At 38.7% G+C, this 12,958-nt stretch overlaps 2 long non-coding RNA genes across 2 annotated transcripts in view; both read left to right on the top strand.

Moving 5' to 3' along the window:
- The first annotated feature begins 4,035 nt into the window (after positions 1 to 4,035).
- Positions 4,036 to 12,958, top strand: part of LOC107318832 — a 41,718-nt gene continuing 32,795 nt past the window's right edge. The window contains exons 1-2 of the long non-coding RNA XR_001557516.2: positions 4,036 to 4,341; positions 7,260 to 7,320. This is a non-coding gene — a long non-coding RNA (uncharacterized LOC107318832). The remainder of the gene's footprint in view (positions 4,342 to 7,259; positions 7,321 to 12,958) is intronic.
- Positions 7,983 to 12,641, top strand: LOC107318833. Its single transcript, XR_001557517.2, has 3 exons — positions 7,983 to 8,105; positions 9,549 to 9,901; positions 10,045 to 12,641. It is a non-coding gene; the product is annotated as an uncharacterized LOC107318833 (long non-coding RNA).

The following is a 12,958-nucleotide window of genomic DNA, read 5'->3' as shown; positions in this document are numbered from 1 at the left end:
GCTCTGAATTTGGGCCCTGACTACTTAAAAATATGTAGTTGCCCTTTAAGATGTAAATCTATTGAAATCCAACCTTAGACATTGCCAGGGTCACTCTGCTTATTACTTTATGACATTTCCAGATTAAAGGTGCAGTGGGGGCTCACATTAATTTGCTTTATGTTTGACTAGAAATGCTTCCCATCACTATTAGAGCACACTTGGAGCTCTCTTCATTTTAGAACGCTTGTCAGTCATTTGAGAATGATATGCCCTACGTCTGGGATGAATAAGCACATCATATATTAGGCAGAGGCTTTTTCTCTGGAGAAGCTCAAAAGAACTGACAACTGCTTCCAAGAAGGTGAAAAACATACACAAGGCTCAGCAGCTGAACGAGGGAAGAGTGAAGAAATATCCTGCTAAAATGTAATCTGCTGTGTTGATTGAAAGTATCCAGGCAGTTTTCTCATGACAGCAGTTCTTAAAGACTCTGTTCTATGGGAATGGAGAAGAAATGGGGACCAACACTCTAGTCTGTGGTGGGTAGCAAAGAGATCTTCCATAGAGAGCCTGTACATGCCTGTTCTGTGCCCAGTGTCCCAGTCTGCAGATCACCCTGTGACTTTAAAGGAGTTCCAAACAGAAAACATATTTTCTTTTGTATTTTGGTTGGTTTGTTTGTTTTCAGGAGTGAATAATAAGTTCTATAACTTTTTTCAATAATTTCCCTCTTGAAATCTTTTCTAGTTTTGATACCTATTTAGAAGCTGCATGCACATTAGGACTTTAGGGGGAAAAAGTTATAGTTTTACCATGAAGGCGAGAATGACAAAGAACACAATATTAACACTCATTTAGTGTTAATTCATTTCTGGGTAAGTACTTCACATGGGAAGTGTTTGTACCTGGCCAAAACAGGGTGGGCCTGAGCCTTTACCTATATGTAGAGGCAAGTGGAATTACCTGTGGATTTGACATTCAGCTCGTGCTTTTACACGTCTGGCTTCCCTGGCCAAGACTTCATAGGATTGTGCCCTTCCATCCAAAGTGATGAATTTCACGCTATTTAATTATACCTCACCTTTAGTTATACCTTTTTACGTTTACATGTAGCAATCGTTTATTTCTTTAAACATGCTTTAGCCCATGTATTTATTTTTGTACAATTGGCATTTATCTTCTGAATACATTCTCTGAGGGATGTAATGACAACATAGCTAAAGTACCATCAAAAATATGACGCTCCTGTGGAGGGAAATTAGAACTGTAATGAACAACATAGAGGCTCAATATTTTACGCACAATTAATGTCTCCTTGCAAAGTATGTCATAAGGACTGAGTTTCCAACAGGTCTGTGTGTCTGTCTGTTACTGGATGTGACCAATCCACCTATTCCTGTTCAGCACATCTCCAAAAGAAATAGAAACCCTCTGCAGCTGCAGATCCACATTCTCCCAACAGCTTCAGCCACTCTCACTGCAATAATTCTCTGGAGAATCTGTCTCTATTTTCTGCTCTACATGATATCCTAAAACATTTTACAGGGCAATATAAGCTGGTAAATACTCGCATTTTCACAAAATGAGTATAAAAACTGCAGCAACCAACTGACTTGTGCGTACCTACTTTTAGCTTTTAAGTGCTCCATCCTCCCTCACTGCTCCTTCAGCTTAATGTCCTAACCTCAATGATCCGCAGAATTATATAGCTTAATATATAGCTTAATCCATTCCTGAGATTTTATCTTTCCTTATATTAACTTATCCATAGATGATCTTGCAGTGATGGCATATGTTGGAGACAGTCATTTTTAAAGCCATCTGCAGCTGGTTCCTTGTGTGAATGCTGCACCCAGCAACTCATGATTCCTCTTCACTACTAATTATTTCCTATGGCTTTTAATACTGCTCTGAGTCTTAGAATAGCTCTGAATGATGATAGACATATATTATTATTACAGGTTGTATTAAGCAGTCGTAGCTCAAGTTCTAATTACATTACCCTTCAGCCACGGCAGCAGTAACACTTGGTTTGGTTCTTGAGTTTCTAGGAATAATCTCGCCAGTAGTTCTTAGTTAGACTGCAAGGTCAGGGAGAAAGGAAATTCTTCTGCCCTTCTTTTTGCATAGGATCTGAGAGGATATATTGTAAAAGGAGACAAAACTGGTCACAAAAAGAGAGGATTAAAATGAGTGGCTCCATGTGATGCATGCTAACTCCCTACATCCTCACAGGGATAGGAGCTGCAGTGTGATTCTGCTCCAGAAAGGCACCCCATGAGAAGTGAGTTCTGAGGAAATGAACCTGGTCTAATAGCAAGCGGGTGCATTTTAGACTGCTTGAGTTCTGGGACTGATCCACAGAGCTTCAGGGAAGATACAATTGGAAATTTCTAAATCCATCTGGCCATATAAAAACCTGCTCTGGTTCCCTGCAAGAAGAAAATACTGCGACATTTCCAAGTCTATTGATTTATTTCCATAAAACTATGATGTTTACTTAATTGCATAGAATCCAATATAGTGGGATCACTGTCGTATATGCAAGCCATTATGTCATTTATTTATTTATTCTGACTGGCAAAAATATTCTTATCCCCATCATCGGCAAAGAAAGGATGGGATATTTGAACATGGACACTCAAAAGACATCAAAGCCAGGAGTCAGCTAAAACTATTTGTATTTTGTTATTTTTAGTCTGTGGGTGGCCAGGCTCATCATATTTAAAGGGCTGTTAATAACAATTTTGATTTGGGCCTGTAAAATATTTATTGGTGTTTGGTGGTTGTTTATAAATCTTAAGGGAGATATTTTTATGATTTAAAAATGAAACAGAAATATGACAGACATTTCTCAAAAATGTTTTTTATAATTCCTGTGGTATTGGAACGACATGTGCAAACCATAAGGATATGGTTTGATTATTTTCTGTTTGGTTATCCAAATGCTCAAGCAAATAAACAGCATAAATAACAAAGAGACCGTTTCTTTGTTCACAAATTCCTTTATCTGATAATCTCAGGCAGTATAAATAACTAAGGAAAGGTTTTATTATGTAACACTGCACAGCAATATAGCATTGCAGGTTCTTTGGGACAAAGAGTCTCTTTCTACAGTCCCCAGAACGTTTTGGCTACTACTATAAACTTATTACAATCTATTCCTCTACTGTAGGATTTTCTTACAGTACCTATAAAGGCCAAGCACCTGATAGTAGAATATCTCATTTATATAGCAATTTCCATTCCTCAGTGTATGAATTTTTACGTATATATCTGAGTGTGCACCAGATGGCTTACATTTGTTATGTATGCTGCTGAGAAAATCAATATGCATGTTTATTAGCAATTTATGGTTTTCCATAAAAATATTTAAAAATGAATAATAATCACTTTTAGGAATTAAAGAGAAAAAAAAAATATCAGATCTGGTTTATCAGTTTGAAAATGAATGAAAAGTACTTCCTTACTGTGTTAATTAATTGCAGTTGACAAAAAGTAGGATCCTTCACTCCTCCTTCCATGTTGCTAATTCCATCCCTCTCTCCCTCCCTCTCTCTCACTCTCTCCCCTCAATTAAACGTATGAGAGTGTCCCCTCCCCTTTTAGAAAGAAGCTTTTAGATTAATCATATTATCTTAAGGTTCCAAATCTCAATGCCTGCGTGACCTTTCTTCCGTTAGAATCCATTATCTTAAACTATCACAATAATCCTGGCTTTAGGGAGGGAGAGCGGGAAGCAAGAATCAAACCTAATAGATGGCAAATAAGATTAATCTATGATCTAAGTGCCGATTACACTTGGCCCTGCCCTTGAACACCCAGGTGTAACCTTGAAATTCACATCCGCTAAGACACTGCAATTGGATTGTGTGTCCCCAAAGGCCTGGAAGGGGCAGCTGGCCAAACTTTACCCATTATTCCCCAGTGAGGCATGAGCTGTCTCAGCCTGCAGCTCTCTTACTTGTGGAATTTGGCACCGGCACAGCTGAATGTTTGTTTTGGGATGTTTAGCATTTTTTCAGATAAAATAGTTATTTTCAGGTCCTTAATTTTTGTTTGTCAGAAGCAAGCAGCCAGGGAATGGGTGAACTTTTACCTGGACCTCACAAGAGGAGAAAGCTCTCTTTTCAAAATCTGATAACTCTGCAGAAGAAAACAGAGATATTTTCTTTCTTTATAGGTTGACCTATGGACCCTGCCAAAAAAAATTTTCCATGTGAACTTGAGTTTGCAAGGCCCTTTTTTCAGTCCTGAAAACTCTGCGTTCTGAAAAAGGACATCTGTGATAAGATGGAACTTGGCACCAGTAACTCATGTTCTATGCGTGAAGCATGCTCAGAAGAGGCAGACCCAGAGGTAATGTTTCATCAAAGAACTTTTTAAAGCCATTATTAAAACTAGCATACATTTCCTCTGCTGCTGGCAGTTTCAGTGGACAGGACGGGATTGATTTGAGGATGGTAGCTGAACTATTTTCCTTATTTATATGTAAGGCCAGATTCTCACCTGGGATGAAACAGTGCAAACTTGCTGGTTTGCATTAATTGTGCCTAAGAAATGTCAGCTGGGGAGGTGGCAGTGATGCTCAGCTGAAGCCATCTACCCTCCATCAGCTCCATTTGGAGGAAACATCTAAACCCTATGGCGAAGGGCCATCTTTCTCTTTGTACCTCTCCTCACACAGCAATACCCCAGTGTGACAATAATTCAGGAGATAAGGAATTAGAAGTAAAACACAGTGTAGGAAATGTCAACGTGAAGTACATCTGGTGGCTGGCTGACTTTACAACAGTCCTTTGGTAATCTCAAAATTATAGGGAAATAGAAGAAGAAAGATAGAGGCAAAATGATATGTATAACAGCTATTGCAGTGGTAGCCTGGCAGTGTTGGAAGCTGTCTGAGGGGTAAAACTGTTACAGCCTCCAGTGGCGATTCCATCAGAGGACCAAGAGAACCCTGACCTGCCAGGATACTGGGAGCGATGTTGGGAGACGTATGAAAGATACAGTTCCCTTCAGTCATGCACAGAGAGCTGTTGTTTTGCTGCTTCTTCACTTTCTTTGCCAGCTTATGAAGGTTGGCTCATAGGGATGTTTTAAAAGCTTCTATTGCTGTGGGGACAATCTGTAAACAGCATGGTACAGTTTGTCACTATTTTCCTTGCCCAGAAGCTGTTCTAATAGGACTTCTGTGTGCAATGTTGGTATGTAAATAAAAGAGGAGATACCTGACCCAACTTTTATTTAATTTAAAGAGAAATCAATGAAAAAGAGGGGAAAAAAAAAAAAAAAAAAGTTACAAAATGGACTGGCCAAGTGGACTTTGATCAAAAATTAAATCTGCTCACACTAGTATTGATTAGTAACATAACTTCTCTCTCAGTTCTCTTTGTGAGTACATGAAAAGCTGCTGGTGCTAAAGGTGCCTGAACTGTGATATTTTAGAAAGTTTTTTAGTGTTGTGAAATATTGCAAATGTGGGCTACCAGGCTGAATAATCAAAACTAGTACAAATCTGGTATTAGATCTCTGTTAACTCTACAAAAAGGCTTCATAAAGTATTTGAATTTTATGGATATATCTCTTAAGGATCCTATAGACTTAAGGGCCCAGCCACAAACTGAGCTTCCCTGAACGTGGAGTAACTGAAGAGCTGGATAGTATTGCATTCTGAGCAATTGATCTGATCTGCAGGCAGCTGTGAACCAATAGCTGGGGCACTCTGAAATATGGAGTGTAAAGCAAAACTGGTAGACAAGAATGAGGATGATGATGGGCTGCCAGGAAGATGTTCAGGCTGTGTGGTGACACCTAGAAACAACCAGAACACACCAACACTGTGTCTTCTGTCCAGAGAGGGTTAACTTGCACTTGCAGTAGGCAGCGTCATGCCATTAAGTCAGGGAGAGTAATGAAATTTCATTTAATTTGTCAGGAAGAAAGTGCTAATGTTAAAAGGCATTTAATAAAAAGGGGGAGATTCTTTGAAAGGAAGCCTTTAAGTAATTACTTCAAGTGTCTTAGGCCTACTCACCAGAATATTTACATTAGTGTCTCCCAGCGCCAAAGTGTAATTAAATTAGTGCAGCATTTACATTCCATCCTGGTTTTTTAGAAGTGTGATTTTATTAACAATTCTCAAAAAAAAAAAAAAAAAAAAAGGAAAGCAAATCTTGATTTAATCAAATCAGGTGTTAGTATTTTTTGTAATGTTTTCACTGAGAAAACTGCTGTGATCTGGCTTGGAGAAGGTGGAGCGAAGGAAAGAAAACTTAATCTAAGTTTTGGGTTCTTGGAGAAAAGCCATTTCTTTTCTCTGCTCTGGGACTGAAGTGGAAAACTCTGTCCAACACTGTACAGACTACAAGAGTCTCCTGGTGGAGTTTTGAGTGTAAATCTGGCTGTTTTCACAGACAGCAGAGGTGTGTGTGAGAAGGACAGACAAAGAGAAAGTGGGACAGAAGACGGCATCAGAATGAAGAAATAAAGCACAGCTTGGGGGTTGCTCATCTCGTGGTAGTGAACCAGACTTAACATCAGAAGCTGAGAAGCTGCAGAATACTAGAAAATCTGGTTTGCAGTTTTAACTGCTAAAAATTATTTTTTTGGAGGAGGGAGAGATGTACATGTAATACCCTTCCAGAGTAGGCCAACTTTTCCACCCTGGTGTAAATGGAATATGTTCTGTTTTCCTTAGCTTCATTGTAAATGTGGCTTGTTAAAAGTCAATTAAAAAAAAAGAAAAAAGAGAGAATAGAATAGTTCATTACACACAGCCACTACCAGAAGACACTGGAAATGGATACCAAAAAAGAAAAGAATGGAGCATTCAAAAAATTACCTCTGAATTTATTTGACCACTGCACTCAGAAGCATAGCTCTGTGCTTTTATCACAAAGTAACCAATGTTAAACTCAGCTGGGACACAAATTCAAGTCCCTGATAGAAATTAAGCAAAACACAGATCTACAGACACCTTCATTTTTCTTCATTATCTTGAGATAAATTGGTTGACTTATTTTTATTTTATGTGGAAGTTCATTGATTAGAAATGTATTTTGAATTATGATGAATAATAGTAAACTAAGAAACTTTTTCCATATTTGCATCAGAACAGTACCTACAGCTGTGTAAAACCTAAAGCTATCATAACTGCTACACAACTTCCACATCAAATATGGGGTCCCCAGGTTCAGTTCTCTTCTGTGTCTTTTGTCTCTGGCAAAGTATATGCAAGTATCTATTGAAGTAAATTCTTATTTGTTTGTCTTCAGGTAATCCTGAATCTTGTAAATGGCTCCAGGTGTTTCTGAAGAACTGCATGTGATTTGTCAGGTAAAATATTATTTTATTATGTATTTATATAATATTATTAATATTATTTTAAAAATAACCTGTTGGTGAATGTTCACCGGTACAGAGAGTTTAAGGGTCCTTCCCTAGCCCTTAATTTTCACCACATTCGGTTTGTCTCTAAGTGACTCAGAGGGGTATTTCAGCAAGACTGAAACTTCGCAAGCTGAAAAATTAACATGCACAGAAATTAAAAGCTCTCTCCACCCTGCAGACTTTGTCACGGGGAAAAATCATTTGCTTTTGCTACTGCAAACTGCAGTGGGGTTGGCCAAGTTTTGGTGCTAAATCAAAGGATTTGGCAGGATAACAATAGCGGAGCTATTGGTATGGGAAGAGCATGCATTTGTGACTCCATCCTAGGTACAATGGTTTCCTCTTCCTGTGGTAAAGTGGATTCAAAGGGAATCTAAAAACTGAAAGATCCTAGAAAAATACTTCAGCTGGGGGAAACTCTCCAGCATGTCTCTGAAATGGTGACAAGCTGACACTCTCAGAAGGAAAAAAAACACATAAAACCATAAAGCAATGCATTCTGCTTCTTCCTGCCAGGGCTGTGATGTTATTTACAACTTTGTTAGTCCTCTTGTATGTGTTTGATTCGGGGGCTTTTTTGATTTTTTTTCCGGTGCTCCACAGGCTTCACAACCTTTGAAGGATGACAAAAGTTGTGGTTTGAGATTGCTGCTTGAGTTACACCAAACACATTTTTAAAGAGACCCTGGCAAGGGCACAGGCTTGTCAGGACAGCCTGGATGATCCTGAAGGTGGGCCTGGATAGACTGAACTTATGGCTCACTCAGAATCAAGATCATAAGAGCACAGGGTGGTTTGAGTTGGAAAGGACCCTTAAAGGCCATCTAGTCCAACTCACCTGCAGTGAACATGGGCATCTACAGATTGATCTGGGTGCTCAGAGGAGGGAAAGGTCATTAAAAGCATTTGTATACCAAAATAGTCTGAGCCACAGTGGTAACTGTGCTCTCAAGATTCTTTGCATCCCATTGGGCCGTTTTCAGTTGAATCTGTGGGCAATCATAGGTGCCCACTAAACCACATCTTCATTGTCCTCACCTTATAGGACATCCATCCCATCCTCACCTCTCATGACTAATTGCCGTATCATTTAAAGACTGACAACATGTGTTTGAATTTATTCTATTCTTGATGTATTGAGTTATTGAGCACAGAGGTTTATCTGTGAACAAAAAGCATTTGGTGATGTATGCTGGGATTGCCACCATCTAACTATGGCATGTCTGCACTGTTCCTCCAGAGAAACCCCACCAACTGTTTCAGAGATGGAGATTACTGAATCCTATGTCTATTTACGTGTGGTTCAAAATAAGCCCCTGGTGTTTTGGGGAGGTAAAACATGTTTCATGCTGCAGCCTTTTTGATCGCACATCTGTGAGAGAGATGGTGCTTTGAGGTTGCATCCCAAGGCCTCGCAGGCCTTCGGGCTGAGCAGCACGATGTTCCTGATTAGGGCAGGAATAAATCCATCCTGACTGCAAAAGAATTATGTGATCTGGAGAAAATGGAACTTGCTGAATGCTGAGAACTTCTTTTCCTATAGATGCCTAAGCAGGAGCTAATCTCTTTCAGAGATCTGGTCTTCTCTCTTAAAAACACATTTTTTTTTTTATGGTAGAACAGCTGTTGTTGCTTCTGTTGTGATGATCTGGGTGAAAAGTTTGGTAACAGAGAGAGAAGCTTAAAAAAAAGCAAAAGGCAAAAAAACTCAGGAAAAATTCCTCCCCAAACCCACCCACTGAAAAGAGAAAAAAAAACCTTCTGCTCTGGCATTCCTGAGACGTACAATGTCTAGTGTTTTTAATGCAATTAAAACAAATGCTGACGTTATTTATAACTAAATTACTGGCAGGAAAAACAACTAATGACCAAAACCCACATTTGTACCATTTAAAGAAAAAAAAAAAAGAGAGAGAATATCCTAAAGGGAATGATTTGTAAGGATGTGGTTAAACCTATTTATACCCTGGGTTCTATTTGTTTTACAGCCAGCGGTGCACGAACAACATGAAAGGTTATCTTTGACAAGGTTTTAGCTATTATTTTCTTCCAGTGAAATGGTATTTCTTGAGAAAAAAAGGTCTTCAGAACAAAATAACAATAAATCCTGATTTAGATACATAAAGCTGCCATCGATATCACATAATATCAGTGTTCTTTCTCACTCGATACAGGCGTTTTTAAGATAAATGGTAAAACTGAACTGGAAATCCATCTGGCCAGCTGCCTGATCTAATGAATAACCCCACTTTGGCTCCTGCAATGTAAGCAGAAAGAGTTCTCTCCCGGCCGCTTTCGTCTGTCATGAATCTACAAGACAGCCGACATAATATCTGGGCGACAACAGCGTGCTAACAGTGCAGTGACTTCCATTTTCTTTGCTTTCTATTGATTTTCACTTAATAACTGGCGAAATACTAAACGTCCGCCCTGAGTACCTAATAAATCCTGCCTGAGCTTTTTATTGAGGAGAATTTAATAAAAACAACCATTGTGGCTGAGGGATTTTTCTTCTGGACAGAACACGGTAAGGGGTGGGTAGTGTGTGTGAGTAAGGGGGGAGAGACATTTGAATTTTCTAATTCTTTTTTTTGCAAGCTTTTCCCCCCTCCCTTCTCGTCACTGCCCTCTTGAGGACCTGACATCATTTTTTAATTTTTTTTTTTGCAGAGAAACTTGGTTTCTTTCTTTTGCATGTTTTCTCATTGTCCAGAGATGGCCACAGCACACACGTGTTGTCCCAAGACAGAGAAGAAGGGTGTTTACAGAAGGAAGGCGCTTCCACCACGAACATTCTACTCGCCCACATTTCCTTCTTAAATCTGATTTCAATTTTGTTAATTGTTATGAAGGCTCTCTAATTGCCAAGTGCAGGGGCTGTCAGAATTCTACAGTAACACGCTTTTTATTGTCCCATTTTACAGCTGTTTTACGTTTGACACTTGACATGCAGGCGTGAAGATCCCCTGTCGTATTGGTTGGCTACTGTAACAAAATGGCATTTTTAAGTTATACGAAGTGTTAAATCTGCATCCAGTTAAAAACATAACAAAACAAAACTCGGTGGTTTCTAAGTTGACAATCCTAATTGTTAGCTTGGGGGAAAAAAAAAAAAGCTGGAAAAACAAAAGTAAAAGGGCCCAAAATCTCTTTCTCTAGTTGTCCACCAAGCACGTGTATGTATGTTGATATATACGTTACATGCAGCTTTCTTTTCTGAAGATGAATCAGGAGCAATCAGGATAACATTCCTAAGTACAGCATATTATTTCCCCTGCATAACCTCCTGGAACGGCTCTCTTTGCGAATAAACTCAACAGAGTTCCTATTATACAAAGCTGCTCTTTTAAAGCATTTGACAGTTTTTATTTTAATTGACACAGAGGCAGTTTCAAAGTCATTGGGTTTAATGAACAATCATCTTAGCATTTGCCTGCTCAAATCCTCTTATTCCCAGCAGTTCACAGTAAAGTTTATTCTAACAGTTGAAATTAAAAAAGGAGAGAGAGGCAAGTAGAAATGTTGAGGAGCTTATATAAAAATCTGTGAATCTCAAGTTTTGTGCAGTGCTGTTATGAAAACTACTCAGCCATGCAAAGCAATAAGAGGTTTAATTACTCATTGGTAGTCCCTCTGCTGCTCCTGATGTGGTGTGTGGTGTTGCAGAGGCCTGGGAGAGATAATTGAGGCATATGGGTGGAGTACAGCACTGTTTTGGCAGCTCATTTATTTTTTTCTTGTGTGTGTGTGTATGTGCCGCTGACTGTGTCACTTCTCCTATGGGATGGAAGGTGCAACAGTTCATTGTGGAAAAGTATCAGTTGATGACTTATCCTGATTCAAACTGTGTAAGGATCTTGTAGCTGTGGGATGGGGTTCAAGTTCCAGAAGAGGATGGACGCTCTCATGAGACTTTCACATGACTTGTGCCTGACACTGGAACAGTATTGTGGAGGAAGTGAGGTGTCTCCTGGTGTTCTGGCAAATCTACACTGTCTTAAGCTAGAGGCCACAAGAAATAGTGTGAGAATGAACCAAAAAGATCAGTTTTCATCTTTGCTAAATCAATCCAGTTTGGGCACTACTGGTCTAGAATTTATTGTCTCTTAATAGGCATAACACTGGTGACAGTTATGGCCTTACCCATCTATAAGGTATGATGGGGGTAAAGAAAATTACTCAATTGTTGAACCTACCAAATCTGGGCCCTAAAAACCACATGGAAGGAGTATTCAAATCCAGAAATTCTTACGTTTGTTTCTTGTTTGAAACCCATTTTTAGGTGAATAAATTCATGAACCAGTTCCATGTGGCAACTCCATGATTATAAGAAAGTGCTCAAGTTTCTGCTCTGTTTTATTGCTGCATGCTAATAACAATCAGCAGCTGGAAATTAAGAGACTCACTTGTGAGATGCGACCAAATTACCCTCCACTGCTAATCTTCAGGTGCTACATGTCTTTACAGATTGCAGACTTCCTTACCAAAACCTCTTAAACCAAAATCTTTTTGCAGATTTTACCAAATGTATAAAAAAAAAGAAAAGAAAAAAAAGATTTATCGCTATCTAAATGGAGTAATAGAGTGACAGGACATATTTGCATTCTGAATAGATTAGCTGGTCTTTTAAATATTTATTTGTGTCTATTTTCAAAGTCCTCGAGCCTCTGAAATTTTCCAAACACTTCTGATTTGATAGACTGGGAAATCTGTCTGCAGTTCCAATTATACTTGAAAAGATACATACAAATGATTTGACAAGTTAAAAATTAGCAGCAAGTTCTATACCTAGCAAGATTTTGCAAGCAGCAGTCATAATTCATGATACTTCATTCTAAAGTTCATGTAAATTCTGTGTGTGTGGGATCCTTTAATTGGTAAGCATAAAGGTGTATTGCTATTCACCTAATGTATTCTATTGCTCAACAAAAGGTTGTTGTAGTGAGCTCTGATTGTGACAAATGATTTACTATTAGGAACATTCTGTAATTATTGTTCGGTGGTACCACAGACCGATACATCATTAACATGATAGACGACCTTTTATATCAGCAAAAATAACTAAATTAATAAAAATGGCTTCATTCCAAACCCTGTCAGAAAGCCAATACTCGAAACAATCAAGTATCAGTGATACCTCAAAAGACCAGAGTTATATTTTTGTTAAGCAAATCTTATTGTTTGTGCAATAACATTGACATGTGCTGTAGAATGGAGGGCTGGATTTTCAGCTGCTGTGAATCAATAGTCTAATTAATTCTATTTAAGTAGAGACACACCACTCCACGCATGTGAGGGGTATGATATGTAGGCTTTTATTGTATTGCCAAAAGCAAGTACAATTCAAATGATGTAGCAGAAAACTTTTCAAGAATTCTGGGAACTGATGCAAGTGCTTAGACTTGGTGGTTCTTCAGACAGATTCTGTCTGAATTGCATCCACATAAATCTAGTGTGACTCTACTAAATGAAATACTTCCTTCAGATTTACACCAGTGTCATTTGAGTTTGCAGAGGCCACACTAACTCTTTTAACCATGAAAAGTTTGGAATTCAGAAAAGCACTTAAATGGTGGATATTTTT

This window comes from Coturnix japonica, chromosome 10 (genome assembly GCF_001577835.2).
Source record: "Coturnix japonica isolate 7356 chromosome 10, Coturnix japonica 2.1, whole genome shotgun sequence".
Taxonomy (NCBI): Eukaryota; Metazoa; Chordata; class Aves; order Galliformes; family Phasianidae; genus Coturnix; species Coturnix japonica.
The sequence above is the reverse complement of the archived record's forward strand: the minus strand, read 5'-3'. Positions and strand labels throughout refer to the sequence as shown.